Raw genomic sequence first — 24889 nt, forward strand, 5'->3', positions numbered from 1 at the left:
GTCTGGAAGTTGTCAATTTCTAGGACGTCGGTTGGTTTCCTGCACTACGCCATATATGGCCTTCAACAACATCAAAAAAACGATGCAATAACCCCAAAATATGTTGCCATAGCCCGAAAATGGGCTATTGCAACATATAATTTAAGTTGCTTTTTTCGATGTTGCCCTAGGCTTCTATTGCAACATTATGGTTACCTACTGCAACACGGGCTTTTCTGTCACAATAGACCGCTATTGCAACATCTGACTAACTTATAGCAACAAATATTTTATGTTACGTTAGACCTTATTTAAAAAAAAAAACTGGACCCATTTGTGGGTCCCACCTGTGGGTCCAACATAGATATGAGCTAGTGCAACATTAAAGAGAACTTTTTAACATTTTATTACATCAAGCTACAACATTTTATGAATCGATGGCAACATTTTTTCATAAAACTAACTGAAAATATACTGTTTAAATATTAAAATTCCCAATAAATCCAAGCAATTCAACATAGCTACAAACCAAATTAGCTACACAAGTTCAACCAAATCCAAGCAGCTAACAAATCAGTTTAGTCGCCTCACAACTTTAGCCACTCACAGCTTTGCGCAGCACAACTTCATTTTGCTTTCAATAAACAAAATATCTTCACTCTTCCACTAACACGTGAAGAATAGGTGGCGCCTTGAATGTAATGATGTCCGAAACTTCTGGATTGCTGAAAAGATATGAAACATGAAATGCCATATTTAAGTGATATGTGTTATAAACATAATCATATAAATCTAATCTTTAAGACAAGATAGAAATATAAACAAACACCAGATGTCTTGTAGAGATATAAACAAATAAAACTATAAGTTGCTAGGGAAGTCTCTGTTAGTTTGTATTGATAATGCAGCTTCCTAAGTCCTGACTATAGTAAGAGTACTGCATTAATAGAAGTATGTGTTTGATATTTTATTTTTTATTCAATTCTCAAAGCTCGTGTTCGATTTATAACTGCATGGCTGTATAAATTAAGGTGCTGTAGTTTGAGAACTTGCTAAGCGCCTGAAGTGATGCAAGTCTCTGTAGGATAGAAAAGAAACTGACCACACGTAACTCTATATCTCCAGTAAAATTCTCAAGAGTATTTTGCATTAATAATAACTAGCTCATCAGGTTGTGGATTTTTACCACAGATAAATTAATTCAATATTAGTTGCATGCTTTTTAACTCCGAAAAAGGACAAAGGGACAACACTTACAAATGTAATCATTTTCTAGATAACAGGTTCTTACCTGCAACGAGTTGAATACAAAACTGAGAAGCGGATGAGCTGGCAATGAAGGAGCTGAAATTTCAGACAAGCAACCAGCTTGAACCTGCGTCTCAAAAGACAAGACAAAGGATATAATTTAAACCACAAAAAGTTGTAAATATTCAACTAGAAATGCATTTTATAAATGTAAGAACGAATCCTGACTCACCCAACTCAGTAAGCATCGCAGAAGCTTCCTATTCCTTTCGTGTAGTTGGACAACACCATCAATATATTTCTCAGATTCATTTAGTAGGAACTCAATAACCATCGGTGAATGTGACAAAAGCTGCATACGAAAAGAAAATTTATGTTAGAAATAAAAGTAATATAATACGTAAATAAATGTCATAAAAGCATAATAAGAATTTATTCTAGTTTGAATTCCTTGACCTCTTGGCCATACAAGCATCGCCTAATATATGTACTTTGGTCTTGGATTTCCAACACGCTAAAAATGCACATTCCAATTTACATGACAGTTGATCACTAGATTAGATCAATCAACAGAAGCAGCACTACTACTGAAATATTTTCATAACAGAAAGAGCATTCTTTTATAGTACAACAATGACCAAAAGAGCCTGCCAAGTAAGTTGAAGAATCTTTGGGGGACCCGAGCTGAATTTTTTAGCTGCAACAAGAAGGCTATTAAGAAGAGCATCTTTAGCTCCTAATTGCAAATGATTTCCTTCATTTTGGATCTGTAAAGAGACATTACCCCTATATTAGTTTTGGATGCAAAATCTAATATTTGTGATCATATCAGCTCAAATACTGTAAGATCGTGCGTTTCTGCAAGAGTTATGATCCCAGCACCCTATAAGTCCTGTAGGATTTGAACTCATATTATACTCACACACATAAGGCTTTCTCTGTTACTGAAATTAGAGACAATATGCTCAGCTCCGCTGTCAGGCAAGACAAAAGCAAGTTCATTCATCCTTAGCTCCTGAAGCTCTTTTAGACATAAGAAAGCCAACCCATTCATCCTCAGCTCCAGAACACACCTGAACAAGTTCCTACTATCGGCTCGCTCCCTCTGCAGCTGTTTCAACCCTTACCATTACCTGAACAACTTCACCAAAACACAAAAAACTAGAAAAAGTGAAGTACACAGTGATAAAATTGACCGTACCCAACGGTTTCTAAAGCGAGTCATATTTGTGGATTTGAGAGAATGCATCTCGCAACATTAATGGATCGGATATGGTTCTATATAGTACTTTGTATTTTAAGTCAGAAAGAGACCTTAACAAGAGCTCAACCAACAGAATACATCACATTTTTATCCAACATGGTTCCCATACATTCCCGGAAACATAACTGATTACACTCAACAGAACACAACATACATGTAATAAATACACAATCATATAACAACAGAGACAGAAAAAGAGTTCCAAGAAATACCTTTAAAATTCCAAAAGTGATTTCACCAAAAACTAAATATCACATGCACTAGAATAAGCACTCAAATAAGCCCTAATTTGAACTATAGGACAAGCACTCAAATTGAACCCCAAATAAGCACACAGAACACTCAAATAATCATAGAGAGCATTGGACAACCACCCAAATAAGCAATATATAGAGAGGGGGGAATTACCTTAACACATATTGAATCCCAGTAACTCAAATCGTACCTACAAACAAAGAAAGAGAGCGATTAGTCGAAGAAGTTTGAGTTAATAAGTCTTAATTTGAACTCAGAACTGAAAACCCCCAAATTCGACAGCCCTAATTCGCAATTGAGATGTAATTGAAACAATTAAACGTATGTGCTAAACAGAAGTGCCTTGCGTGAGAGACAAAGAAGATTAAGAGGGTGGTGCGAGAGAGAAATAAGAGAGGCGTGAGAGAGAGAGGGGTGAGAGAGAGGTGCGCGAGATGAGATAGAGAGATGGAGTTGTTTTGAGAGTTGAGTGAAAATTTTAGGCGGGATTTAGTAAAAGGAAAAGCCGCTCGTTTGTCACACTTCAGTGTCGAATTTTTTCAAATTTTTATTTTCTTTTTACTTTTCATAAATTAATATTTTAATATATATTTAAATATAAATTAATATCTTAATATATCTAAATATATATTAAAAAAATTTAATAAAGTTTATTTGTTAGTATATTTTAAATAATTAAATTAAAATAATTAATTGATTTGAAGGTCATATTTTAATATATTTTATTTAAAAAAATATAAAATGCAATTGCAGCATTATTATTTTATACATAATTAATTAGTTTCAATTTCATTATATTTATTATAGTTAATTATTTTAAAGAGGTAATATAAAAAATAATATATTATTTCAAATTTAGTCTTTTCATGTCTAGTATATTATATTTTATTAACTAATCATTTAAAAGTATACTAATTTTATTTTAAGTAAATTTTATTATCATATTACAAATAATTATTTTACTAATACTCTATGCAACACATAATTTTTGCTATTGCAACATATAATTGACATGAATGGTTATCGTTGCGGTAGGTATGGATGAGAGCCTCTAATGCAACATAATTTTGCAACACTCGCGTTCACACCATTGTGATAGGTCATATATGGCGTAGTGTGGTACAGCAAGAAGCAACACTCAGTGTCCACTTCTACTGCTGAAGCTGAGTACATAGCTGCTGGCAGTTGCTGTGCTCAGATTCTCTGGATCAGAAACCAATTAAATGATTATGGTATGTCTGTCGACAAAATTCCTATATTTTGTGACAATACAAGTGCCATAGCCATTTCAAACAATCCAGTGCAACACTCCAGGACCAAGCACATATATATCAGGTATCATTTCATTCGAGAACATGTCATGAATGGTATTGTGGTTTACATTTCGTACCCACAGCTGATCAAATTGCTGACATCTTCACTAAACCACTTGATGAATCCACTTTCTCTAAGTTGGTTTGTGAGCTAGGGATGTTAAATATGCCATGATTCTCTTTGTATATATTATATATTTGTTCTATATATTATTATATATTTTTGTGAATTTTCTGTGCAATTATATATATTTTATTAGATTTTATATAATTGTTTGTAACTTATCTGATAATTTTCTGTGTAATTATGCATGTTCATATTTGTCTCTGTAATTTTCTAAGTGCTGCACACTCCCCTGTATTATTTTTCAAGCATTTAGATAATTATTTGTGTCTATTTTGTATTTTTCAAAATTAATTAAGCATAAATATTAGATTTTAAGTTAATTCATTTTAATAAATTAAAGTTAAATTCATAAATATTTATATTTAATTAAAGTTGAATTTTACAAAATATATGTGTAATATATTTGTTGTGCCATAAAATCTCCCTGGGCCTATTTTACAGCCCATCGTATTATTTGGGCTTCACCTAGGCTTATTGGAATCATTTGGTTATGAATAATGGGCTTCACCATGGCTGGGTGGATCATTGAAGGTGTACAAGAAGGTGTATGGACTTACACTGGAAACATAGTGAAGGCTGCCATCAGAATGGGGTTGCACCTGAAGGCGCTTTAGGGGTTACCGCTGCTAGGGGTTACCGCTAAGTGCATCCTGGCTTGCAGTTACGGGGCTGTAGTTAGGGGATGCCGCTGGCAGGGCTTCCGCCGCCTGGGCAGAATGGCAGGCAGACTCCAAGCAGGACTCTTCTTCCTTGTTTCTAGGAGGGCGAATTGGAGACATATTGGGAGTGTATCAGCTATTATTTATCTACGAATTAAGGGATAAATACGTGCATTATGGAGATAATTATAATTGGGGAAGATAATTCACATATATTCGGATAATTATGCAAGATGAAGGCTTCAAGTGACCTACTTGGAGTGGGATACCTCTGGATAACTACTGAAAGAAGGCTGTTTTATCCTAAACTAGAGGGGATAAGAGCTTATCTCTTCAGAGTCCTAAATCAAGAACTACATGGGCTTGATCCCTATAAATATAGGGTATGTAGGCACCTTGCAAAGGGACGAGAATCATATTCACGAGTTCTACACTCTAAAGAGAGGCACGTGTAACCTTTGTGATAGATATTTCCGGGCAATTGCAGGACGGAATTCCATAATTCCGGCCTCGTTGTTTGGTTCTTTGCAAGCTCAGCCCTTAAACACACTTGTTTCTCATTGGTTTTGTTAGTTTATGTCAACGGCAGCCCCTAAGAGCTAGCCGTGAATTTCGTAGTTGTAACAGATATCCCTATAATTGTGCTACACGGTTCTGGGGGTGTTGTATCAATTCCTCTCACAACACTTTTTGGCGCTAGAAGGAGGGGATTACTGATCTTAGAGAGGAGAGATGTCAGAAATTCCCGAAAACACTGAAAACCCCAAGACGCCGGAGGGCGCTACGCAGGATGAAAGTGATGTTCCAAGCGGAGAATTAACCCGCGAGGAGATGAAGGCAAAAATGAAAAGGATGAGTAGGAGGATTGCCTCCTTGAAAAGGAAGTCAGCAAGGTCGAAAAGGGCTAGCAAGGTGACTCCCACCAAGCTAGATTTCGGTGCAGAAGGCGGCAGGAAAGAAGGTGGCAACCCTGAGAAAGAAGCTAACCCCGAGATGGATGATAGAGAGCACTCACAGGCTGCTAGTGTGTTCGACCGCCTTGGGAGGAAACTGACCGAGCAAGACTTGCGGCACAGGCTTGGCAACAAGGCCCCTAACGGGGATGTACCTGAAGGCTCGCAACATAGGGCTCCTCCCAGTCAGCGACAGGAGAAGCCCGTGTCTGAAGCTCGGTCAAGGGATAAAAACCAAAGGCCGTCAAAGGTTATCTCCATTCATGACGATGAGGAAAGCTCAGGGTCGCACAATGATAATGAAGTGAGCAAAAAGAAAGATCAGCCCCTGGATGATGACTATGAGGTTGCGCTTGATGGTGGGGATGATAAATGCAAGATGGAAGAACTGCTGGAAGCCCTAAAGAAGGTGAAGGCCGATAAGAAGTCGAAAGCCGAGCTTACCGTAAAGTCACCCTTTACTAAGAAGGTTAGGGAGTCACCCCTACCTCGTATCTACAGGGGGGTGGGCGACCTGCGATTTAACGGAACCACGGATCCCGTGGAGTATCTTAGCCGGTTCGATACTGAGATGGAGGTCTACCAGATTCCGGACCTCACAAAATGCCGCTTGTTGGCTGCAACCCTCAGGGATGACGCTCATCACTGGTTCAAGAGGCTTCCCGCTGATTCCATCAGCTCTTGGAGAAAAATGTGCGAACAGTTTGTGGGACAATTCAGGGCTTCTGTCACTTACGCCCCGCCTGCAAACACTCTGGCCAATATTAAGCAAAAGGAACATGAGACATTGAGAGAATATTTCAAGCGCTTCAACGCAGAGGTACCCCGGGTTAGGCCAACTTCAAAGGAAACCCTGAAGAATTTCTTGATAGCGGGGGTAAGGCCTGGAACAGACTTTTGGAAGGAGTTGCAAGGGCGGGAGCCTGAAACCCTAGCTGACTTCTTTGCTAGAGCTGAACCCCACAAAGTGATCGAGGAATCCCTGGCTAAGTTGAAGAAGGAGTCAAAGTCTGAAAGCCGTAGCAGCTGGAAAAACAAGAGGGATAGGTCTTACAGCCCAGATAGGAGGAACACCTACAAGAGGAACCCCTACGTAAGGCCCACTGGTGAAAAACCCTCGAGCCGAGACGGCAAGACCTCACCCATTACCGTGAACACAACCAGCACGCAGGGTTTCGACAAGTCGAGGTTGACAATGAGAAAGGCAAGAGAAGCAAGGTACCACGAATACACGCCCCTAACGGCTTCTATAGATCACATTTTTGAGGTCGGAGACAAGGCGAGACTCTTCCGGAAGCCCTTTCGAAGTGGACCCCCTGGAAAGAAAGACCAGGGAAAATATTGTGCTTTCCACGATTTGAACGGACATGACACGGCGGAATGTATTCATCTTAAAGACCACATAGAGGATCTTATCAGAACAGGATACCTGACGGAGTTTGTAGCCCAAGAGGCTAAGAAATATAAGGAAAAGAAAGCTGAAAGGACAAATAACCAGGAAGCCAACCGTAACACCCGTGCTGGTAGTGTACGAATGATCATCGGAGGGCCCTTCGTGGGAGGCCAGGGACGCAGTGCTATGAAGAGATATGTACGGGAAGCCCGAGGGCCGCCCTTAACCAATGTGTGCCATCTGTCTGAAAGGCCTCCCAAAATGTTCAAAGGGGAGACTATGGACATTACCTTCACTGAGGGGGATGCGCGCGCGGTACACCATCCTCATAGCGATGCCCTGGTGGTAACAGCCGTGATCGGAAATGTCAATGTGCACAGGCTTCTCGTCGATAACGGAAGCTCTGTCAATATCTTGGCCTACAATGCGTATCAAAGAATGAAAATGGCGGATAAGGATATGATGGCTTGCTATAATGAGTTGTATGGTTTCACGGGGAATGCTGTCCAGATTGTTGGAAGGGTAAGACTCCCAATCACCCTTGGAGTGGAACCCCGAGCTGTCACTCAGGTTGCAGAGTTCATGGTAGTGAACGAAGACATCTCCTATAACGGGATCCTGGGCAGACCCATTTTAAGGGACATGCGAATTGTAACCTCAATATACCACCTATCCATGAAGTTCCCAACCCCCAATGGGGTAGGGTGTGTACGAGGATGTCAGGCTGACTCCCGGGAATGTTATAGCAAGGCTTTGAGGTCCGCAGTAAAAGCCTGTAAAGAAGCCCAACAAATGGATGAAGATATCCCGGAGAGCTGTTACAAGCAGGTGGATATTGAAGAGAAACCTGAAACCAAGGCTCAGGGAAGAGTTTTAATAAAGTTTGTGAAAGCAACCTGCAACATGGTGATCATCGTACAACATCCGGGGGAAGATCCTTATCTAGAAGCCTCGCATGCCGTGCATGAAGGGCTTGCACCCACGGATGAACTCCCAGCAAAGAAAATTGGTACAGCTGAAACCCTGGTTGAAGGGATTGTGGAAGATGTTACTGACAGTGACTTCGAAGGAGATGGTCAAAAACAGCCCCAGAATAAAAAGCAAGAAAATGAGTGCGAGGCACCTTGTGACTTCAATAGTGCTATGGTAACCTATCAACTCGGAAACCGAACACGGCTTCCCGTTCATGAAATCCTGGGTACGCAACCCCAAGAGGGTGGCAACAAAGAGGTTACCGTTGAGATCGACCTCGACCCAAGGATGCCGGAAACCCAGGTGAAGACTGGAGCAGCTGGGGATACCCTGTCCATCTTGGTGGATGAGTCCGACCCCACTAAAGAACTAAAAATTGGGGAACAGCTGGGACCGGACCTAAGGGAAACCCTGACCGCATTCTTAAAGAATAATCTGGACGTCTTCGCTTGGAACCATTCGGATATGATCGGGATTCACCCAGAAGTCATGTGCCACCACCTCAATATTGACCCGGACAGGAAGGGAGTCAGACAGAAGAGAAGACCAATTAGCGGGGAAAGGGCTACCGCTCTTCAAGAAGAGGTAGACCGACTATTGAAGGCAGGCCTAGTGAAAGAAGCTTTTTACCCTACATGGCTAGCAAACCCAGTGTTGGTGAAAAAACCTAACGGAAAATGGAGGACTTGCATAGACTTTACTGATCTGAACAAGGCTTGCCCTAAGGACAGCTTCCCGCTCCCTCGAATTGACCAATTGGTGGATTCCACTGCGGGGCATGCACTGTTAAGCTTCATGGACGCCTACTCGGGCTACAATCAGATCCCCATGTTCGAGCCAGATCAGGAACACACTTCCTTCATCACCGACAGGGGGCTTTATTGCTATATAGGCATGCCGTTTGGGTTACTAAATGCCGGGGCTACATATCAGAGGCTGGTCAATAAGATGTTTAAAGATCAGATTGGAAAGACTATGGAAGTGTATGTAGATGACATGTTAGTGAAATCAAAGGAAGCTTACGATCATGTTACGCACTTATCGGAGATGTTCGACGTGCTGAGGGACTACAGGATGAAGTTGAATCCCCAAAAATGCGTATTCGGGGTTGAATCCGGCAAGTTCTTGGGCTTCATTGTCAATCACAGGGGAATTGAAGCTAACCCTGCGAAGATCAAGGCCTTAATTGAAATGAGGTCGCCTAGGAACGTAAAGGAGGTGCAATGCCTTACAGGCCGGGTCGCCGCCCTAAACCGGTTCATCTCAAAATCCTCGGACAAATGTAGAGAATTTTTTGCAGCCATAAAAAAGGGGCAAAAATTTGAATGGACGACAGAGTGTGAGGCTGCTTTCCTGAAGCTGAAGGAGCAACTTGGAAGCCCGCCACTGTTGGCCAAGCCAACGGAGGGTGAAGCCTTGATCCTTTACCTAGGGGTTTCCGAGTTTTCAATTAGCGCTGTCCTGATCAAGGAGGAAGAGCAAGCCCAACAGCCAGTATACTATGTGAGCAAGAGATTACTTGATGCTGAAACCCGCTATTCAAACATGGAGAAGTTAGCCTATGCACTAATTTTGGCTTCCCGCAAATTAAGGCCTTACTTTCAGGCTCACAAGATTGAAGTACGAACATCCTTCCCTCTCAGACAGGTCTTGCACAAGCCGGAAGCCTCGGGAAGAATCATGAAATGGGCAGTCGAGTTGGGCCAATTTGACATAGAGTACAAGCCTAGAACCGCAATAAAGGGGCAAGCGCTAGCTGACTTCATCTTAGAGTTTCCACCTACTTTTGAGGTCGAAGGGACGGAATGCATACCTGAACCCCAGTCTTCAGTAGCCATACCTGAGAATTGTTCCCCTTGGTGGAACCTGTACGTCGACGGGGCTGTAAATGGAAATGGGGCCGGGGCTGGCATTGTCTTAGTCAGTCCGGAAGGCCATAAGCTGCAAAGCTCCATTCATTTCGACTTCAACGCCACTAACAACGACGCGGAGTATGAAGCCCTAATAGCTGGCCTGAAGCTGGCCTTGGAAATGAGAGTGGAAAACATGAATGTTTACAGTGATTCTATGCTGGTAGTCTGGCACATCCGAGGAGGCTTCCAGGCTAGGGGTCCCCGCACTGATCTCTATATGCGGTATGCCCAGGAACTAATTGGGAAATTCAGAGAAATCAAGCTAGAGCAAATACCAAGGTCTGAAAATGCAGATGCCGATGCCTTAGCCAAATTAGGCTCTCAGAGGGATGCACACATGCTCGGGGTGATCCCCCTCGAAATCCAGTATCAGCCTAGCATCCCCAAAATTGAAGTCATGGATGTTGAAGCTGATAAGACTAACCTCTGGACAACCCCAATCCACGAATACATAGCCAACGGAACCCTGCCTACAGATAAGGATGAGGCCAGGAAATTGAGGTACAAGGCTGCCCAGTATGTAATTTATGATGGAATCCTTTACAAAAGGGGATTCAACCGGCCCCTCCTCAGGTGCGTCGCTGGGATAAGATGTGAATACATTATGCGCGAGGTGCATGAAGGAATCTGTGGGAATCACTCGGGGGGTACCTCCCTCGCCCACAAAATCCTCCGTCAAGGCTACTACTGGCCTACCCTCCACAAGGATGCTCATGCCTTCGCCAGGGCCTGTGACAGTTGCCAAAGGTTCTCTAATACAAACAAGAGCCCCGCGGTACCCCTGAAGACCCTGACAAGCCCCTGGCCGTTTGCCGTTTGGGGGATAGATCTGATTGGTGAATTACCAAAAGGGAAAGGAGGGGTGAAATATGCAGTCGTGGCTGTAGATTACTTTACTAAATGGGCTGAAGCTGAACCCCTAGCTTCCATCACTGCAAGGAAGTTGGTAGACTTCGTTTGTCGCGCGATCGTTTGTCGATACGGGGTTCCCTACAAGCTCATATCAGACAATGGGAAACAGTTTGACAGCAATGAAATGATGAATTTCTGTGAAAACCTTGGCATAAAGAAAGGCTTCTCCGCGGTGTGTCACCCTCAGAGCAACGGTCAAACGGAAGCCGTAAACAAAATTATTAAGCACACCTTGAAAGCCAAACTAGAAGAGAAAAAGGGATGCTGGCCGGAGGAACTTCCCATGGTGTTGTGGTCTTACAACACCACTCCAAGGTCTACCACCGGCGAAACCCCGTTCACCCTAACATACGGGTGTGAAGCCATGGTTCCCGTAGAAGTTGGAGCAGGATCTTTTCGAAGGGATAACTACGACCCTGAGAATAACGAAGTCAACCACAGGCTCTACTTAGATCTGATTGAAGAAGTACGAGATACGGCTCAGTTGAAACTTGCTGCATATCAACAGAGGACCCGTAAATATTTTGATAAGAAAGTAAGGGCTAGACCCCTCAAAACGGGAGACCTAGTTCTCAGAAAAATGATGCCTAACATGAGGGTTCCCGCTCATGGGGCCTTCGGTGCAAAGTGGGAAGGCCCATATATCATCAAAACAGTGCTTTGGGAAGGTACCTATCACCTCACAGACATGGATGGAAGACTCATACCACGGGCATGGAATGCCCAACACTTAAAGAGGTATTACCAGTAGCTTCACCCGGGTAGTATTTCTGTAGGCTTCGGCTTAAGGGTCAGGAAATAAAGGCGATTTATTAGTTGTAATCGCTATGCTTTTAGGGAAATTATCAGGCTACTATTTGCTTTATTTGCTAGGATGCTCGGGGGGTAGTGTCGTTACACCCCCCAATATTATGCTATGTCAATTTTTACCATGTGATTCAATAAAATTTCGCAGCTTTCCGTTATGAAAATGTTGTGTATGCTTGCTTACCATGATTGTTAATTGAATACTTCATGTATGCTTTAAAAATTATTTAGGGCTTCAATTGCATCTAGTTCTCCACCATAATTAAAATTATGCTAAAGAACTCGGGGGGTAGTAGGCGTATCATTAACATTATTCATTCGGCTTGAAGTTATAGTAAATTTGGAAATCGAAAATGCTAAATACACTAAAACTCGTAAACACAACTTGATAACTTGGCTACACCGGTGGGAAGGAAAGCTTTCAAGGTTTCAAGCCTATCAAGGCTTTCAAGGCTAAAGCTTTTCAAGCTTTCAAGGTTTCAAGCCTATCAAGGCTTTCAAGGCTAAAGCTTTTCAAGCTTTCAAGGTTTCAAGCCTATCAAGGCTTTCAAGGCTAAAGCTTTTTCAAGCTTTCAAGGTTTCAAGCCTATCAAGGCTTTCAAGGCTAAAGCTTTTCAAGCTTTCAAGGTTTCAAGCCTATCAAGGCTTTCAAGGCTAAAGCTTTTCAAGCTTTCAAGGTTTCAAGCCTATCAAGGCTTTCAAGGCTAAAGCTTTTCAAGCTTTCAAGGTTTCAAGCCTATCAAGGCTTTCAAGGCTAAAGCTTTTCAAGCTTTCAAGGTTTCAAGCCTATCAAGGCTTTCAAGGCTAAAGCTTTTCAAGCTTTCAAGGTTTCAAGCCTATCAAGGCTTTCAAGGCTAAAGCTTTTCAAGCTTTCAAGGTTTCAAGCCTATCAAGGCTTTCAAGGCTAAAGCTTTTCAAGCTTTCAAGGTTTCAAGCCTATCAAGGCTTTCAAGGCTAAAGCTTTTCAAGCTTTCAAGGTTTCAAGCCTATCAAGGCTTTCAAGGCTAAAGCTTTTCAAGCTTTCAAGGTTTCAAGCCTATCAAGGCTTTCAAGGCTAAAGCTTTTCAAGCTTTCAAGGTTTCAAGCCTATCAAGGCTTTCAAGGCTAAAGCTTTTCAAGCTTTCAAGGTTTCAAGCCTATCAAGGCTTTCAAGGCTAAAGCTTTTCAAGCTTTCAAGGTTTCAAGCCTATCAAGGCTTTCAAGGCTAAAGCTTTTCAAGCTTTCAAGGTTTCAAGCCTATCAAGGCTTTCAAGGCTAAAGCTTTTCAAGCTTTCAAGGTTTCAAGCCTATCAAGGCTTTCAAGGCTAAAGCTTTTCAAGCTTTCAAGGTTTCAAGCCTATCAAGGCTTTCAAGGCAAAAGCTTTTCAAGCTTTCAAGGTTTCAAGCCTATCAAGGCTTTCAACGCTAAAGCTTTTCAGGCTTTCAAGTTTAAAGCCTATCCAGGCTCATAAGGCTCGCTTGGTGACGTTACTACAAGGCTAACTTGGTGGAATTACTTCAGAACTTATTTGGAGGAATTATTACAAGGCCTACGTTATAAGACTACCTCGAAACCTACACTTGGAGACTACTTTAAAGGCTTACACCTAGGGGTCATTTTGGAGCTTAAGCCCAAGGGTGTTCCTGGATTCTCACACATGTGAGATCGGATTCAACTATGCTTGAACGGAGTATTACAAGGAAAAATCAAGTGCTTTTGTGTACGCTATTGGTGAATCAATACATACATTAACATACATTCGCAAAGAAGGAAACAACCTTGAAGAACAAGGCCCCAAGGGTCGCAACCCCCAGAAGGTGGACAATGTGTACACTCTCAGTACAAGGGTATCCCCTACATTCATTCTTTCTACCTGCATGGGAAAGTTAGGCGACCAACACAATAATACTCAAGGAAATACAAGAAAGGCATATAAGGCAAGGAATGAAGATGTAAAAGCAATTACATACGAAATAAACTACAAGGGAAATTCCTCCCTACACCAACAGAGGGAGGCCCTTGTAGCATCAAAATATCTTGCGAGACTTTCGGAGGAGTCCGCACCCTCATCAAAATAACAATTCATGACGACAAGCGCCAAGCAAAAATATTCGTAATTAAAAAGGTTGATTAAAACAGGGGGAGAGGAGGTCAAAGAGCAGCAGGGGAGGAGGAGTCCTTCTCATCAACAGCGGGGGGATCCTGCGAGGCTACCGCAGGGGCAACGACCGGAACCCCTTCCGGGGGCGTCACCACAAGACCCGCAGAAACCAGCTCTGCGGGCTTTGGCTCGTCTTCAGCCGTTACCCCTTTGTCGCCGCCGTCGCCAGAAAGACCCTGAGAAGCAGCCAGGGCCTTATCTATGCCGGCCTCATCCTCGGCCTTCGCCTCCTCCAGGGCAACCGCAGCATCGGGTCCCAGCCTCGCCCAGTCATTCTCAGGAAAGAACCTGTAGGCCGACTTAACGCAGTCCTTGATGCCTGCTGCTACCCCAGCCTCGAAGATGGTAGCCTCCCGGTCTTTCCTGCCCGCTTTGGTAGCGGCGGCCGCATCCTGAAGACCCTTCACCTGCAACTCCAGCTCCTTGACCTGCCTACGGAGGCCATCAACCTCCTCCTCTAGCCCCCTCTTCACCAGGTCCTCCTTTTCCTTCAGCCGCCGAGCTTCGCCCTCCGCCTCTTTGAACTTGAGGTTGGCCTTCCGGAAGGCGTCCCTCTCTTTGACAGCAGAAGCCAGATCAGCCCTGACCTGCTTCAGGTCCGCCCTCATAGTCTCGTTCACCCGGGCGGTATCGGCGACGTGCTCCCCCATCTTTAGGTCGAGGAACAGGCTCTTGGCATTGGCCACCATTTTGTCTCGGGTGGCCTCAGCAATGGAGAGTCTATCCCACTCCCGGATGGTGGCCTCAGGGATCTGATCGGAGAGCATCCGGTGGAAGAGCTGAGTCTTCTGAGAAGAGGAGGGGGCCGGAGAGCTACGCGCCAAGGCCACCTTGGGCTTCTTGGAACGGCCTTCAGCTGAAGACCCTGCCTCCCCAGCTCTGGAGATTTCCCTCTTGCGGCTCCCAGAAGAAGCCTTCTTCTGGTCAAGGGAAGGAGCGGGAAGCTGGGAGAGTGGCTTGGCGGAAAGGGGAGTCTGTGAACCGGAGGCCTCTCCAAAGAGGTCCTCATACTTGGTGGAGCGCTTAACGAACCGGGGGATGTTGGCCGCCATATCTGTGGAAAGAAACAAGGAGAAACAATTAGATAATATTCAAACATATGCGGAAATATGGGGAGATACAAGCATAGCAGATAGCACAAAAATCATAAATCATGCAGGAAGGGAATTTATAAAGCAAATATCATGTAAGATGCAAGCTAAGAGGAAACCTGGGCTTCCCGTCGCCTCCACATCTGCACCCCCCTCGTCAACGGGGGATGCATTTACCACCGTAGTGGAAAAGCCGAGCCTCTCCAGATTTTCTGGAGTAAGCAGGCTGGAGCCATCACCTAGCCCGGTGGATAGCCCCAACACATGCTTGGCCCTCTCAAGGGACTCTCCCGCCAGAGGAGTCTGCACTGGCATGTCTACAACAAATACAAGCATAAGGAAACTAAACGGGAACCCTAAAGGACTAAACTGGACAATGGATTAAGGAAAAGCTGGCTTACTGGGGGAGAGATTGAAGTCCTTCCTGTAGACTGGGCAGTCATAGCAGTAAAGGAAGAGCTTCTGCCAGTCCGACATCGACTGGCGGTTGCCCTTGATGCCCTTCTTGTGGTGGGTGTTCCAGGCAGTGAGGTAGAAGAACCCTGGGGTCCTGCCAGTAAGTTTCAGCTGGAAGAACCAGCCCAACTCCAAAGCAGACATCCTCACCCCATGGTGGATGTCATAGAGGATGTAGAGGCAGACCGCCATGCGGTAGGAGTTGGGGGTGAGCTGCATGGGGGAGACCTCATAGAAGTCCAAGACCTCCAGGATGAAAGGATGGAGGGGGAGAGACAAACCCAGCCTGAAGAACTGGGCGGAAAGCACGGCTTTGGGGTAGCCAGTGCCTGGCTTGAGGGTGTCAAAGCGGTGACACCTCTCTCCTGGCTTCGGGATCCCCAAGGTGCAGCCAGGATTGCAGGACTCCAATAGGGACTGCAGCCGAACGGGAGTCATGATAGAGTCCATATGCTCGCAGGCCAGGACTACAGCTGGAGGCTCGATCACCTCCACGGAAGCCTCAGCCTCCCGTTCAGCCTCCTCGGGGCTCCCCTCGAGGGCTTCAGCAGCGGGGTCCAGCGGGAGGCCCGAGGTCCCATCCGCCTTACTGGACTCAGAGGTGGTCCAGTTGAGCTCCTTCACCACCAAATTGCGCCTGGAGCGGGTCCTGGAGCTAACCCCTAAGCTGGGCCGGGCAGGTTGAAGGTCCTGGCTAAAGGAGGATCCCGTGTCAACCGCAACAACGGGAGCCTTGCTGGTGGCAGACTGAGAAGAGTGTGAGGACATGGATCCTTGAGACATCTACAATAGGAAAGGACGGGTTAACGAAAGGACACAGCAAGATGAGGGGAGGTTGAGAGAAAGAAAAACAGAAAGGGAGAAGGAGGAAGGGTTTGCGGAAGGCTGGGCTGCCTGGGTGGAGCCCTACGAGTGTGAAGGGGGAGTGAAAAGGCTTCAGTTGGAGCCCAACAAGGTGTATGGAAGCTACATCCCTCATAGGAAGCAGCACAAGCCACGGAGGACGGTTCGTCTTCTCCGGGAAGCCTGACAAGGGACCCAGAGCGGGAAGCCTGATCTTAACCCTAACCCCAACCGCAACAGTCAACATCCAATAATTACCCTAGGCTACAATCTAAGCAAGTACAACGCAGCAAATCACACAATAAAGCATCCAAGGCAGACAAAGACACACAGAGGGGTTTCGATCGCAAAAGAGGGGTTTCTTCTGGAGGCTGATTGGGAACCTAGGGTTTATGGCCTAAAATCGTAATTGGGGCTACGAATCGACAAGGTGTCACAGCAACGCCGAGAGTGGCAGTCAGGTCACGGGATACACATACCATAATCAGGGCCAAATCAAAGCGTGTGGTGTGTGTGCATTCAGAAAACGAGTGTACATGTTTAACTATAACTGGCATGCAGGGCAAATTAGCAGTTCAATCGGGCATAATAACATCAAGCAAGGCAAATGTGGGTGTGTGCACGCATACCAAGGTGAGCGATTGAAAAGCAGAGAAGAGATAAATAGGCATGGATCACACAAGCATTTAGCCACAAACATGGATGAATGTAATGAAAAGGAAAGCCGGAGGTCAAGGAACATACCTTTGGTCGGAAGTAGAAGAAAAGCCGAAGAGAACGCCGGAAAAACGAAGTAGCTCTGCGCCTGGGATGCTTCGAGTGTGAGAAGTGGGAGAGTGAAGACGTGAGAGTTAAAAGTAAAAAGTGAAACAAGGCTTCGGAGGCATGAATTTATAGTAGTGGTAAGTGGGAGACACACGCGCCAGGTGGCACGATTGGATTGGAAAGGCGTGAAGATAGCCTTGATGATGCACGGCTTCCCGAGGAGAGGCTAGGCAGGTGAAGAGGGAGAGTTTAGCTGGAACTCTACAACTAGCCGCATTATTAGGAGTTCAGTTGGGTTTTAAATTAATTTGAATTCAAATTAAACCCCTAAATAATTGGGATCAGCCTTATCATAAACTGACATGGCATACGCGGGAAGCTAGAAAGGTGGAATAAAAATTATGGAAGCTCGGATATATTTGTGGAAAATAGTTTTCATTATCTTGGAAATAAATATTCAAGGCTTGTGGCGGTTGTACTGAATTAATATAATTGGTTTTATAATTATGTGTGGGAATTACGTCTGAATTATTTCTTGTTTCTTACATCGGGCTACGCCCACGTAAGCTTAAAAATAATTTACGATTAATTTCTGACATAATTTAAGGGCTTGCAGCTGGATGATTGAGGGTTACCGTTCTTAGGTTCCTCTCGTATTTAATACTTCAAGGAACCGGGGGGTAGTTGTTGTGCCATAAAATCTCCCTGGGCCTATTTTACAGCCCATCGTATTATTTGGGCTTCACCTAGGCTTATTGGAATCATTTGGTTATGAATAATGGGCTTCACCATGGCTGGGTGGATCATTGAAGGTGTACAAGAAGGTGTATGGACTTACACTGGAAACATAGTGAAGGCTGCCATCAGAATGGGGTTGCACCTGAAGGCGCTTTAGGGGTTACCGCTGCTAGGGGTTACCGCTAAGTGCATCCTGGCTTGCAGTTACGGGGCTGTAGTTAGGGGATGCCGCTGGCAGGGCTTCCGCCGCCTGGGCAGAATGGCAGGCAGACTCCAAGCAGGACTCTTCTTCCTTATTTCTAGGAGGGCGAATTGGAGACATATTGGGAGTGTATCAGCTATTATTTATCTACGAATTAAGGGATAAATACGTGCATTATGGAGATAATTATAATTGGGGAAGATAATTCACATATATTCGGATAATTATGCAAGATGAAGGCTTCAAGTGACCTACTTGGAGTGGGATACCTCTGGATAACTACTGAAAGAAGGCTGTTTTATCCTAAACTAGAGGGGATAAGAGCTTATCTCTTCAGAGTCCTAAATCAAGAACTACATGGGCTTGATCCCTATAAATATAGGGTATGTAGGCACCTTGCAAAGGGACGAGAATCATATTCACGAGTTCTACACTCTAAAGAGAGGCACGTGTAACCTTTGTGATAGATATTTCCGGGCAATTGCAGGACGGAATTCCATAATTCCGGCCTCGTTGTTTGGTTCTTTGCAAGCTCAGCCCTTAAACACACTTGTTTCTCATTGGTTTTGTTAGTTTATGTCAACGGCAGCCCCTAAGAGCTAGCCGTGAATTTCGTAGTTGTAACAGATATCCCTATAATTGTGCTACACGGTTCTGGGGGTGTTGTATCAATTCCTCTCACAACAATATTATATATTATTTGTATTAGGTCTTTGATTTTATGTGTAAAAGGTTTTATTTCAAAAGAAAATCAAAAATCATAATATTTGTATATATATTTCTGTTTTTATTTTTAATTAACTCGGCATGACAATCTAAAAGATTGTCATACCGAGTCTGTTTAGTCGGTTTCAGGTATTTCGGTATGACATGTTGTGGTTTGTCATACAAGCTTCTGTGAAACTCGGCATGACAATTACTATTATTGTCATACCGAGTTATACACCTACCTCGTTCAAAACCTCGGTATGACAATTCGTTAAATTGTCATACCGAAGTGTAACCCGTATGACATAACACTCCTTTGTCATACCGACGCTTTAACAAACCCGTATGACATATTTATACATTGTCATACTGGTTACTTCATCTTCCCCATTCATCACATACACACATACACGCAACTTTTCCGATCGGTTTTCAAGTTTCTTCCATAAAACTTGCTGGTTACTCGATTTCAAGCACGATTTTGCTTGCTAGTTACTAATTTATCAATTTCTAAGCCGTTACTCTGCCCGATTTTGCACTGATTTCACCGAGTTTGACTGAGTTAACTGGGTTCCCCGAGTTCGAACGAGTTCGACCGATTCTTGAGCGAGTTTGTGGCTGGAACGTCGTGTATTGCTTGTGTAACTCAGCTTTGGGATTGATTATTGGTGAATTAATTTGAAGTTTGTGAAACCCTAACTTGGATTTCGAAATTTTAGGGTTTTAAAGCAATTTTGGGATTTGTTGGAGTTAATTGGAACTATTTGGGACTTTCTTGGATTTTGTGAATTGAAATTGGCTATTTACAATTTAATTAATTTTTAATTCGAGTTTAATCTTTTAATTCGAATTATTAATTAATTGATTAATTGTTAATTAATTATTAATTGAAATTTGAGAGATATTTGAGAATTAACTTTTTATTTGAAAAATTCTCGCTTAATTCAATTCTTAATTATAAAAATGGCTGGCCAATTTGTGATCGGGGAGACGAACTACAATGGGTACTTAGACCCTGATATCAGTTTAGTAAGATTCAGACCTTGGGTGAGATTCCAGAACAGTCAAAGCTTAGTCAGCACGGCGATCACTGCAGCTGCTGATTTGCAGATTAGACCACTACAGGACTTTTACTCCTTTGCCATCAACACTACATTGCTAGAAAGCTTCAGAGTCTCGGGAAATATTGCTGGTGCACGAAGTATCACTATATCTGTGGATGATGTAAATAGAATTCTTGGATTTCCACGCAACAATTTTGCTGAGATTCCTACAGATGCTGAGATTGTCCAGTTCTTTCAGACCATTCACTATCAAGGAGAGATTCATCTACCCAGAATGCTGAAAGGGAATCTGAAACCTGAGTGGGACTTGTTCTTCGATACGCTGGCGAAAGTCTTTTCACCTACCACTCGAAGCAACTACAACATCATATCTTCCCTTCTTCAGATCATTGGATTCTGTATCGTTTACAATCGACCAATCAACTTTGGTAAGTTTCTTCTTCAGTCGATTCTAAAGAAGTTGGGACCACTCATCAGCCGATCAGTTGCACAGAATGCCAAAGTGGTATGCTTTTTCCCTCGGTTCTTAATGCTCTTTCTGAATGATAAGATGACAGACGCGGAGAAGAACTCATATTTCAATTCTCCAATTTCACCAACTCCGCGTGTCTGTACAAAACTGATGAAATCTCTGACCAACAAGAGAAAACATGAAAATGTTCCCCTTGTCGTAACTCCATACTAGTTGGAACAGTTCAATGCTCAACCTCAACTGCATCAGTTTCAAGTGGCTGAAGAACAGCAACAACCTCAACCACAACCAGAACACCAACAACCTCAACAACCTGAACCACATCAATCTCCACATCAATCACCATACCAATCACCTCTACATCGTTCTCTATCAGTTGAAGACGAACTTCAGGAATACAACTTCTTCGAAACTCAACCGTCTTCATCTGAACCACTACCACAACAACAACACACCCACTTTTTACCTCAAACATAATCAACCTCTCAACCACTACCTGCTGACTCAACTTCAAATCAAGAGTTGCAGTCCTTTAGAAAGGACCTACAGGTAGCTCAGGTACTTTCTGACTTCTCTTCTAACTTTAATATTGATATGTCAGATTATGTTTGTGACCTTGATTTTGTTTTCCAGACTACCAGCAATGAACCTGACAACACACAGGTTCATATCCCAGCTGATGACCTTGTTCAAACTACTCCTTCTGCAAACACAACAATCATCACTACTACTCAACCTATTCGTAAGATTGCCAGGAAGAGGAGTACAAGCAGTTTGTCGAGTCAACCCGCAGCTCTGTCTTCCATAAAAAAGCCAAGGTTGGAAGCCCTGGAGACATCTGCAGCCTCATCCTTGCCTTCCCAACAAGGCTTGGACATGGAACAGGCACTAAAACAGTCTCTGGCTTCATTCTCTCCACAGAATGAAGCCATTGAAATTGACTGTCCTGCCACGGTACCCTGTACAGAGTCAAGCACTGCGCTAGCACTCACGCTAGTGCAAGACCAAACAGATACACAGGTTACTATGTTTACTGATTGCACAGTTTTTCAAAATCAAGTTAATATGTATGAAAACTATGCTGATCGCACTTTCTTTTATGATCAGGAGGTACTTGGCAGCGTGCAAGTAGATCTGCCCTCACAGGCATCCGGAGGACATTTTGTTCCTCCACTACCTTTGAACCCATCTCAGGGGACATTGGTAGTTTATACAGGTACAGTTGGAAGAGTGCAAATAATGAGTGATGAAAGGCAAACACCGAGCGATACACATGCACGTGAGGCTAGTGAAACAGCTATGAGTGTACGTGAGGTGAGTGCACACACTGACCCGGCTCTGTTTGAGGAACAAATGTCTAAGCTTAGAGCTGAATTAGCCCGGATGATAACTGAAAATGAGAGGCTAAAGGGTGCACAGTTGGTGACCCTAGAGAAGAAAGCTGATGAAAGGCCATCCAGTTCTTCCAGGGATGAGCTTAAAGAAGAAATTCATGAGTTGACTGTCGAAATGAGATCTAATCATGCTCTATATATGGCCAGATTTGATGATATCGACAGTAAACTGGATCAACTCCTTAGGAACTCAAAGTCAGATGCTGATATCTCCAGAGAGGATCCCTCAACTAAGGGGGAGAATAGAAGAGATAGAGGAGATGGAGACAAAGGTGACAGGGATGACAAGGGAAATAGTTCAAATCAAAGCAATAAAGGGAATACTTCTGAATCTGCCCCTGACAATTCTGGAAAGTCAAAAGGCAAGGAGTCGTTACATCAATCTGAGGATGTCTTCAATTCTGATAATTATGATGATTTTCCACAAGACATGGATGATGATGACGTCTTCGATGCTACTTACCGTCAAGCAGAGGAAGAAGGCAAATTTGAGGAGAGCTATTTATTCCAGGATGAAGAACCTGTTGATGCTGAACATGAAGAAAATATCCGGAAGTTTAAAGCTGAGAATGAAGCTAGAAAGCGTAAGCTTCGTGATTACCAAAAGCTTCTAGAGGACAAGCTGATCACTGAGGATCAAATCAAGATTGAAAAGCAGAAAATCTATGATGCTGCGTGCAATCAGAAGAATCTTGATATCAAAAGGAAAGTTGGAAAAAGCTGGGACATTGCAAGAAGAATCTTTAATGGACCTCAAAGGGAGCCTTTCGACGACAAAAAGTTCTTATCTCTGATCTATGATCTTAGAGAGGTAAACCCTGACGAGGATGTCTTTATGCATGCCTTTGCTTTGGAATTAAATTATTTGACTGTGGGAGTCAACAATCTGTTAGAAGAATGGGAGCTAATTGTCTATACACAGAGGAATGGTTCTTTCAGACTATCTGTCGAATCTCTGAAATCATTCTCTGTATCTGAGCTCTGGGTGCTTCGAAACAAGTTTAGGCGAAGCTCCAACCTGAATGAACTCCTTCGTGACAAACTGCTGGAACAAGCTGTATTCAACAGTCCTCAGGTTGTCAGGAATCCTTACTGTGTTAAGTTCGTTCACAAGGAGATCTTCAGCACTGTCTATCTCAACGAAGAAGCCTTGCCAAAGTATCCAGCTAAACAACTTGCTCTTGCCTCCACTCTTTTAAGAACCAAGGGCTTTGCTTCTAAAGCTAAGCCTGATGCTGATGATGTGATTCTTGCTCACTGCACTCGAAAGAATGTTGCTCAGTACTTTCGAAGGATGAAAAATGTTACAAAATCTCAGCCATCAGACTTTCGCGAAGACCCTGTGGATTTGGAAGTGTTACATCAACTGGCTCTGGAACGGGAACGTAAGAAGCGTGGTGAGTCCACTACATCAGAAGTGCCAACCAGAGAAGAACCATCAACTCCTGTCCTTCACGTTCAGATATCGAAGAAGGAGAAGTTGATCTTTAGATTTAATAAGGAATTTGTAATATATGTTCAGTAAGAACATCCTTATGTAATCTAATGTAATTGTTTGAATTCTGGTGAATGTTTAATGAAATACCAGAAACTTTTTGCTATTTACAATTCATGTTTAATCCTTTGTCTTATCAGTTAGTTGAGTTATCCTCTCGATAATTTGCATGTTATGTTAACAAACAAATAGGGGGAGATTGAAAGGCATATGTTAAGCCTATTTGTATTTAAGAGTCTTAACTCAACTCTGATAAGAAAGAAAGTAAATTAGCAAGCTCTATTGAAGGAATCCGTACGAAGAACGTCAAGTGATTTATTAAAATCATATGTCTGAAGAATTTCAGGATGCTGCTGCACACCACTGAAAGAAGTTCATTAATATGTTCAAGCCTCAGTGTACAAATAATATTTTGTAGCACGTCCAGAAGTCCAGAAGATATAAAGTTTTAATACTTTATTTATTCAGAAGATTCCAAACTATTTCTACTTATGAAGATGAACTACGAAGACAAAGACTCGATGAACAAGCCACTTCTCAAATGTTTATTTGATAAAGAATATTTGATTCAGCTAGATACAGATGAACCAGACAGTACATTTGTGTGTCAGCTACTCCAATTAAATATTCTGCATCAACAATAGGTGGTCGTTCAATCAAGACAAAGAATCAGATCGTTTAAAAGATGTCAGAAGACCTGCTGCTGAAGACTGTGCTCTGTATAATTATTCTTTTAATTTATTCACATCTCAAAATAATTATATAAGTTATGTAATTTATTTATTAAATTGATTCACACTTGAATTAATTTAATTCATGAATTTATATGATTAATATAATTAAGTGAATAATTATTGAATTAATTATATTAAAGTAAAATCAATTTATATTGATTTTGGGCACGGTATGACAATCGATTAGATTGTCATACCGCACCTGGAAGGTTCCATTCATCAGTGGCATGACAATGCCATAGTTTGTCATACCGTGTCAAGTGGCATGACATAACCACATTGTCATACCGAATTGATCATGGCATGACAATGCTGTGGTTTGTCATACCGATTTTGAGATAGCATGACAATGTTATGCTTTGTCATACCGAAGTAAAGTAGTATGACATTACCTTGCATTGTCATACTGCTTCATACTTAGCCTCCAAGTCATATGTCATACCAGATTGTCATACCGAATTTTGTATGGCATGACATTGCTTCAGTTTGTCATACTGATTCATTTGTAGCATGACATTAGCTCCTATTGTCATACTGATTTCAATTGAAGCATGACATTAGCTCATATTGTCATACTGATCTTTGTAGCATGGTCATACCATGTTTGTCATACAAGTTCAAGGTGTTGCCTATAAATATGGCTTCAACCACTTCATTTGTTCTTGTTCAAAGCTTTGTAAACTTTTAAGTTGTTAGTAACTTGCTATTCGTTATATCCACAGTTTTCTGTGCTTTGATCACTCGGTTGTTTTAATCACTAAACTAGAATACATCCTGTCGAATTTATTCTACGAACTTTAGTGGACATTAAAACAAACCATATTAATTATATAACGACTTAAAAATTGTTATATTAATTAATTTAAATCTGATTAACAAGTCAAACTCCTATCAAATTATTCCGCCGCGATTATTTTGTGACGATTGTATTCAACCCCCCCTTCTACAATCGTATCTGGACCTAACACTTATGTTGTTTTTAAATGACAAG

At 42.8% G+C, this 24889-nt stretch overlaps 1 long non-coding RNA gene across 1 annotated transcript; it reads right to left on the reverse strand.

Moving 5' to 3' along the window:
* Positions 1-1689: 1689 nt before the first annotated feature.
* On the reverse strand, positions 1690-3170 carry LOC135150799 (uncharacterized). The gene is made up of 3 exons (XR_010289077.1): positions 2900-3170; positions 2150-2368; positions 1690-1994 (listed from the first exon to the last, which is right to left on the reverse strand). It is a non-coding gene; the product is annotated as an uncharacterized LOC135150799 (long non-coding RNA).
* Positions 3171-24889: the final 21719 nt, after the last annotated feature.

Source organism: Daucus carota, chromosome 1 (assembly GCF_001625215.2).
Source record: "Daucus carota subsp. sativus chromosome 1, DH1 v3.0, whole genome shotgun sequence".
NCBI lineage: Eukaryota > Viridiplantae > Streptophyta > Magnoliopsida > Apiales > Apiaceae > Daucus > Daucus carota.